This window comes from Neophocaena asiaeorientalis, unplaced genomic scaffold, assembly GCF_003031525.2.
Source record: "Neophocaena asiaeorientalis asiaeorientalis breed wild unplaced genomic scaffold, Neophocaena_asiaeorientalis_V1.1 scaffold82, whole genome shotgun sequence".
In the NCBI taxonomy this organism is placed as follows: Eukaryota; Metazoa; Chordata; class Mammalia; order Artiodactyla; family Phocoenidae; genus Neophocaena; species Neophocaena asiaeorientalis.
Genome location: NW_020173068.1, coordinates 2,662,860 through 2,670,303, shown reverse-complemented (window position 1 = coordinate 2,670,303; position 7,444 = coordinate 2,662,860).

The window sequence follows — 7,444 nt, the reverse complement described above, 5'->3', positions numbered from 1 at the left end:
TCTAATTTAATTCTTTTATATGTAGCTGTTCAGTTTTCCCAGCACCACTTACTGAAGGGGCTGTCTTTTCTCCATTGTATGTTCTTGTCTCCTTTACCATAAATTAGGTGACCATATGTGTGTGAGTTTACCTCTGGGCTTTCTATCCTGCTCCACTGATACATATTTCTGTTTTTGTGCCAGTACCTTACTGTAGCTTTGTAGTATAGTCTGAAGTCAGGGAGACTGATTCCTCCACCTCTGTCTTTCTTTCTCAAGATTGCTTTGGCTATTTGAAGTCATTCTTTTTGTTGCAATGGTAAATGGGAGTGTTTCCTTAATTTCACTTTCAGATTTTCATCATTAGTGTATAGGAATGCAAGAGATTTCTGTGCATTAATTTTGTATCCTGCTACTTTACCAAATTCATTGATTAGCTCTAGTAGTTTTCTGGTAACATCTTTAGGATTCTCTATGTATAGTATCATGTCATCTGCAAATAGTGACAGCTTTACTTCTTCTTTTCTGACTTGGATTCCTTTTATTTCTTTTTCTTCTCCAATTGCTGTGGCTAAAACTTCCAAAACTATGTTGAAAAATAGTGGTGAGAGTGGGCAACCTTGTCTTCCTCCGAATCTTAGTGGAATTGGTTTCAGTTTTTCACCACTGAGGACAATGATGGCTGTATGTTTGTCATATATGGCCTTTATTGTGTTGAGGTAAATTCCTTCTATGTCTACTTTCTGGAGGGTTTTTATCATAAATGGGTGTTGAATTTTGTCAAAAGCTTTTTCTGCATCTATTGAGATGATCATATGGTTTTTCTCCTTCAGTTTATTAACATGGTGTATCACATTGTTTGATTTGCATATATTGAAGAATCCTTGCATTCCTGGAATAAACCCCACTTGATCATGGTGTATGATCCTTTTAATGTGTTGTTGCATTCTCTTTGCCAATATTTCGTTGAAGATTTTTGCATCTATGTTCATCAGTGATATTGGCCTGTTGTTTTCTTTCTTTGTGACATCTTTGGTTTTGGTATCAGGGTAAGGGTCTCCTCATAGAATGAGTTTGGGAGTGTTCCTCCCTCTGCTTTATTTTGGAAGAGTTTGAGATGGATAGGTGTTAGCTCTTCTCTAAATGTTTGATAGAATTCACCTGTGAAGCCATCTGGTCCTGTGCTTTTGTTTGTTGGAAGATTTTTAATCACAGTTTCAATTTTAGTGCTTGTGACTGGTCTGTTTATATTTTCTATTTCTTCCTGGTTCAGTCTCAGAAGGTTGCGCATTTCTAAGTATTTGTCCTTTTCTTACAGGTTGTCCATTTTATTGGCATAGAGTTGCTTATAATAATCTCTCATGATCCTTTGTATTTCTGCAGTGTCGGTTGTTACTTCTCCTTTTTCATTTCTAATTCTATTGATTTGGGTCTTCTCCTTTTTTTCTTGATCAGTCTGGCAAATGGTTTATCAATTTTGTTTATCTTCTCAAAGAACCAGCTTTTACTTTTATTGATCTTTGCTATAGTTTCCTTCACTGCTTTTTCATTTATTTCTGATCTGATCTTTATGATTTCTTTCCTTCTGCTAACTTTGGAGTTTTTTTGTCCTTCTTTCTCTAATTGCTTTAGGTGTAAGGTTAGGTTGTTTATTTGAGATGTTTCTTAATGTAGGATTGTATTGCTATAAACTTCGCTCTTAGAACTGCTTTTGCTGCATCCCATAGGTTTTGGGTCGTCGTGTTTTCATTGTCATTTGTTTCTAGGTATTTTTTGATTTCCTCTTTGATTTCTTCAGTGATCTCTTGCTTATTTAGTAACGTATTGTTTAACCTACATGTGTTTGTTTTTTTAACAGATTGTTTCCTGTAATTGATATCTAGTCTAATAGCATTGTGGTTGGAAAAGAAACTTGATACAACTTCAAGTTTCTTAAATTTACCAAGGCTTGATTTGTGACTCAAGATATGGTGTATCCTGGAGAATGTTCCATGAGCACTTGAGAAGAAATTGTATTTTGTTGTTTTGGGATGGAATGTCCTATAAATATCAATTAAGTCTATCTTGTTTAATGTATCATTTAAAGCTTGTGTTTCCTTATTTATTTTCATTTTGGATGATCTGTCCATTGGTGAAAGTGGGGTGTTAAAGTCTCCTACTATGATTGTGTTACTGTCGATTTCCCATATTATGGCTCTTAGTATTTGCCTTATGTATTGAGTTGCTCCTATGTTGGGTGCATAAATATTTACAATTGTTATATCTTCTTCTTGGATTGATCCCTTGATCATCATGTAGTATCCTTTGTATTTTATAATAGTCTTTGTTTTAAAGTCTATTTTGTCTGATATGAGAATTGCTACTCCAGCTTTCTTTTGATTTCCATTTGCATGGAATATCATTTTCTATCCCCTCACGTTCAGTCTGTATGTGTCCCTAGGTCTGATGTGGGTCTTTTGTAGACAGCATATATACACGACTTCTTTTTGTATCCATTCAGCCAGTCTATATCTTTGGTTGGAGCATTTAATCCATTTACATTTAAGGTAATTATCGATATGCATGTTCCTATTACCAGTTTCTTAGTTGTTTAGGGTTTGTTATTGTAAGTCTTTTCCTTATCTTGTGTTTCCTGCCTAGAGAAATTCCTTTAGAATTTGTTGTAAAGCTGGTTTGGTGGTCTGAATTCTCTTAGCTTCTGCTTGTCTGTAAAGGTTTTAATTTCTCCATCAAATCTGAATGAGATCCTTGCTGGGTAGAGTAATCTTGGTTGTAGTTTTCCCCCCTTCATCACTTTAAATGTGTCCTGCTACTCCCTTCTGGGTTGGAGAGTTTCTGCTGAAAGATTTGCTGTTAACCTTATGGGGATTCCCTTGTATGTTATTTGTTGTTTTTCCCTTGCTGCTTTTAATATTTTTCCTTTGTATTTAATATTTGATAGTTTGATTAATATGTGTCTTGACATGTTTCTCCTTGGATTTATCTGGTATGGGACTCTCTGTGCTTCCTGGAGTTGATTAACTATCTCCTTTCCCACATTAGGGAAGTTTTCAACTATAAGCTCCTCAAACATTTTCTCAGTCCCTTTCTTTTTTTCTTCTTCTTCTGGGACCCCTATAATTCATATGTTGGTGCATTTAATGTTGTCCCAGAGGTCTCTGAGACTGTCCTTAATTCTTTCATTTCTTTTTCTTTATTCTGCTCTGCTGTAGTTTTTTTCCACTATTTTATCTTCCATTTTACTTATCCATTCTTCTGCCCCAGTTATTCTGCTATTGATCCCTTCTAGGGAATTTTAAATTTCATTTATTGTGTTGTTCATCATTGTTTGTTTCCTTTTTAGTTCTTCTAGGTCCTTGTTAAACGTTTCTTGTATTTCCTCCATTCTATTTCCAAGATTTTGGAAATATCTTGGATCAAATATCAAATATCTTGGATAGTGAAGTAATGATCTTCACTATCATTACTCTGAATTCTTTATCAGGTAGACTGCCTATATCCTCTTCATTTGTTAGGTCTTTTGGGTTTTTACCTTGCTCCTTCATCTGCTGTGTGTTTCTCTGTGTTCTCGTTTTGCTTAACTTACTGTGTTTCAGGTCTTCTTTTCACAGGCTGCAAGTTCGTAGTTCCCATTGTTTTTGGTGTCTGCCCCCATTGGCTAAGGTGGTTCAGTGGGTTTTGTAGGCTTCCTGGTGGAGGGGTGCCTGTGTTCTGGTGGATGAGGCTGGATCTTGTCTTTCTGGCAGGCAGGTCCACGTCTGGTGGTGTGTTTTAGGGTGCCTGTGACCTTATTATGATTTTAGGCAGGCTCTGTGCTAATTGGTGGGGTTGTGTTCCTGTCTTGCTAGTTGTTTGGTGTAGGGTGTCCTGCACTGGAGCTTGCTGGTCATTGAGTGGAGCTGGGTGTTGGTGTTGAGATGGAGATCTCTGGGTGATTTTCACTGTTTGATATTATGTGGAGCTGGGAGGTGTCTTGTGGAGCCATGTCCTGAAGTTGGCTCTCCCACCTCAGAGGCACAGCCCTGATGCCTGGCTGGAGCACCAAGAGCCTGCCATCCACATGGCTCAGAATAAAAGGGAGAAAACGAAAGAATGAAAGAAAGAACGAAGAAGATAAAATAAAATAAAATAAAGTTATTAAGATAAAAAATAATTATTAATTTTTTTTAAAAAGTAGTTAAAAAAAAGAAAGAAGAGAGCAATCAAACCAAAAAACAAATCCACCAATGATAACAAGCACTAAAAACTATACTAGAAAACAGCAACAACAAAAAAACAGACAGACAGAACCCTAGGACAAATGGTAAAAGCAAAGTTATACAGACAAAGTCGCACACAGAAGCATACACATACACACTCACAAAAAAAGAAAAAGGGAAAAAAATATATCTCATTGCTCCCAAAGTCCACCTCCTCAATTTGGGATGATTCATTGTCTATTCAGATATTCCAGAGATGCAGGGTACATCAGGTTGATTGTGGAGCTTTAATCCGCTGCTCCTGAGGCTGCTGGGAGAGATTTCCCTTGTTCTGCTTTGTTCACACAGTTCCTGGGGTTCAGCTTTGGATTTGGCCCCGCCTCTGCGTGTAGGTCGCCTGAGGGCATCTGTTCTTCACGTAGACAAGACAGGGTTAAAGGAGCAGCTGATTGAGGGGCTCTGGCTCACTCAGGCTGTGAGGAGGGAGGGGACTGGAGTGTGGGCTGAGCCTGTGGCGGCAGAGGCCGGCGTGACATTGCACCAGCCTGAGGTTCACTGTGTTTTCTCCCGGGGAAGTTGTCACTGAATCACGGGACCCTGGCAGTGGCGGGCTGCACAGCCTCCCAGGAGAGGGGGTGTGGATAGTGACCTGGGCTTGTACACAGGTTTCTTGGTGGCTGCAGCAGCAGCCTTAGCATTTCATGCCTGTCTCTGGTGTCCGCGCTGATAGCCGCAGCACGCGCCTGTCTCTGGAGCTTGTTTAGGCGGTGTTCTGAATTCCCTCTCCTCGTGCACCCTGAAGCAATGGTCTCTTGAGTCTTAGGCTGTTCCAAACTTTTGCCCAGACTCCCTCCGGCTAGCTGTGGCACACTAGCCCCCTTCTGGCTCTTTTCCCGCATCCAGCCCCAGTCCCCTCCCTGGGATCCACTGAAGCCGGAGCAGCTCCTAGGCCCTGCCTGCCCTGGCGGTTGAGCAGACAAGCCTCTCGGCCTGGTGAGTGCTGGTCGGCACCGATCCTCTTGGCGGGAATCTCTCCACTTTGCCCCCCGCACCCCTATTGCTGCGCTCTCCTCCGTGGCTCTGAAGCTTCCCCCCTCAGCCACCTGCAGTCTCCGCCCATGAAGGGGCTTCCTAGTGTGTGGAAACCTTTCCTCCTTCACAGCTCCCTCCCATTGGTGCAGGTTCCATCCCTATTCTTTTTTCTCTGTTTTTTCTTTTGCCCTACCCAGGTATGTGGGGAGTTTTTTGCCTTATGGGAGGTCTGAAGTCTTCTGCCAGCGTTCAGTAGGTGGTCTGTAGAAGTTGTTCCACATGTAGATGTATTTCTGATGCATTTGTAGGGAGGAAGGTGATCTCCACGTCTTACTCTTCCACCGTCTTGAAGCTCTGCTCCCCCCCATTCTTTTGTTTGTTTTTTTGTCAATATGCGGGCCTCTCACTGTTGTGGCCTCTCCCGTTGCTGAGCACAGGCTCTGGATGCACAGGCTCAGCGGCCATGGCTCACGGGTCCAGCTGCTCTGCGGCATGTGGGATCTTCCTGGACTGGGGCACGAACACATGTCCCCTGCATCGGCAGGCGGACTCTCAACCACTGCACCACCAAGGAAGCCCCCCCCTTTTTTTAAATATAGATTTTAGTGATTGTTATCATTGGTGGATTTGTTTATTGGCTTGGTTGTTCTCTTCATTTTTAAAAAATTACTTTAAAATTTTTTTATTTTAATAATATTAAAAAAATTTTATTTTAATTAATTAGTTAATTATTTAATTTATTTTAGTTTCTGCCTTTTCTTCTGAGCTGTGTGGCTGACAGTGCCTTGCTACGCTGGCCAGGTGTCAGGCCTGAGCCTCTGAGGTTGGAGAGTGGAATTCAGGACATTGGTCCACCAGAGACTTCTGGCCCCTTGTAATATCAATTGGTGAAAGCGCTCCCATAGATCTCCATCTCATCACTAAGACCCAGCTCCACTCAATGACCAGAAAACTCCAGTGTGGGACACTACATGCCAAACAACTAGCAAGACAGGAACACAACCCCACCCATTAGCACAGAGGCTGCCTAAAATCATAAGTTGACAGACACCTCAAAACACACCACTGGACGCGGTCCTGCCCACCAGAAAGACAAGATCCAGGCTCACACATCAGAAAACAGGCACCAGTCCCCTCCACCAGGAAGCCTACACAACCCACTGAAACAAACTTACCCACTGGGGGCAGACACCATGCACAATGGGAACTAATGAACTTGCAGCCTGCAAAAAGGAGACCCCAAACACAGTCAGCTAAGCAAAATTAGAACACAGTGAAACACACAGCTGATGAAGGAGCAAGGTAAAAACCCACCAGACCAAACAAATGAAGAGGAAATAGATAGTCTACCTGAAAAAGAATTCAGAGTAATGATAGTAAAGATGATCCAAAATCTTGGAAATGGAATGGAGAAAATACAATAAACATTTAACAAGGACCTAGAAGAACTAAAGAACAAACAAACAATGATGAACAGAACAGTAAATGAAATTTAAAATTCTCGAGAAGGAATCAATAGCAGAATTACTGAGGCAGAAGAATGGATAAGTGACCTGGAAGATAAAATAGTGGAAATAATGACCACAGAACAGAATAAAGAAAAGAGAAGGAAAATAATTGAGAACAGTCTCAGAGACCTCTGGGATAACATTAAATGCACCTGCATTCAAATTGTAGGGGTCACAGAAGAAGAAGAGAAAAAGGAAGGGATAGAGAAAATAATTGAGGAGCTTATAGATGAAAACCTCCCTAATATGGGAAAGGAAATAGTCAATCAAGTCCAGGAAGTGCAGAGAGTCCCATACAGGGTAAATCCAAGGAGAAACACACCAAGTCAAACTATCAAAAATTAAATACAAAGAAAAAATATTAAAAGCAGAAAGGGAAAAGCAACAAATAACATACAAGGGAATCACCATAAGGTTAACAGCTGATCTTTCAGCAGACACTCTGCAAACCAGAAAGGTGTGGCAAGATATATTTAAAGTGATGAAAGGGAAAAACCTACAACCAACATTACTGTACACAGCAAGGATCTCATTCTGATTCGACGGAGAAATTAAAACCTTTACAGACAAGCATAAGCTAAGAGACTTCAGCACCACCTAACCAGCATTACAACAAATGCTAAAGGAACTTATCTAGTCAGGAAACACAAGAGAAGGGAAAGACCTCCAATAACAAACCCAAAGCAATTAAGAAAATGGTAAAAGGAACATATATATCAATAACTA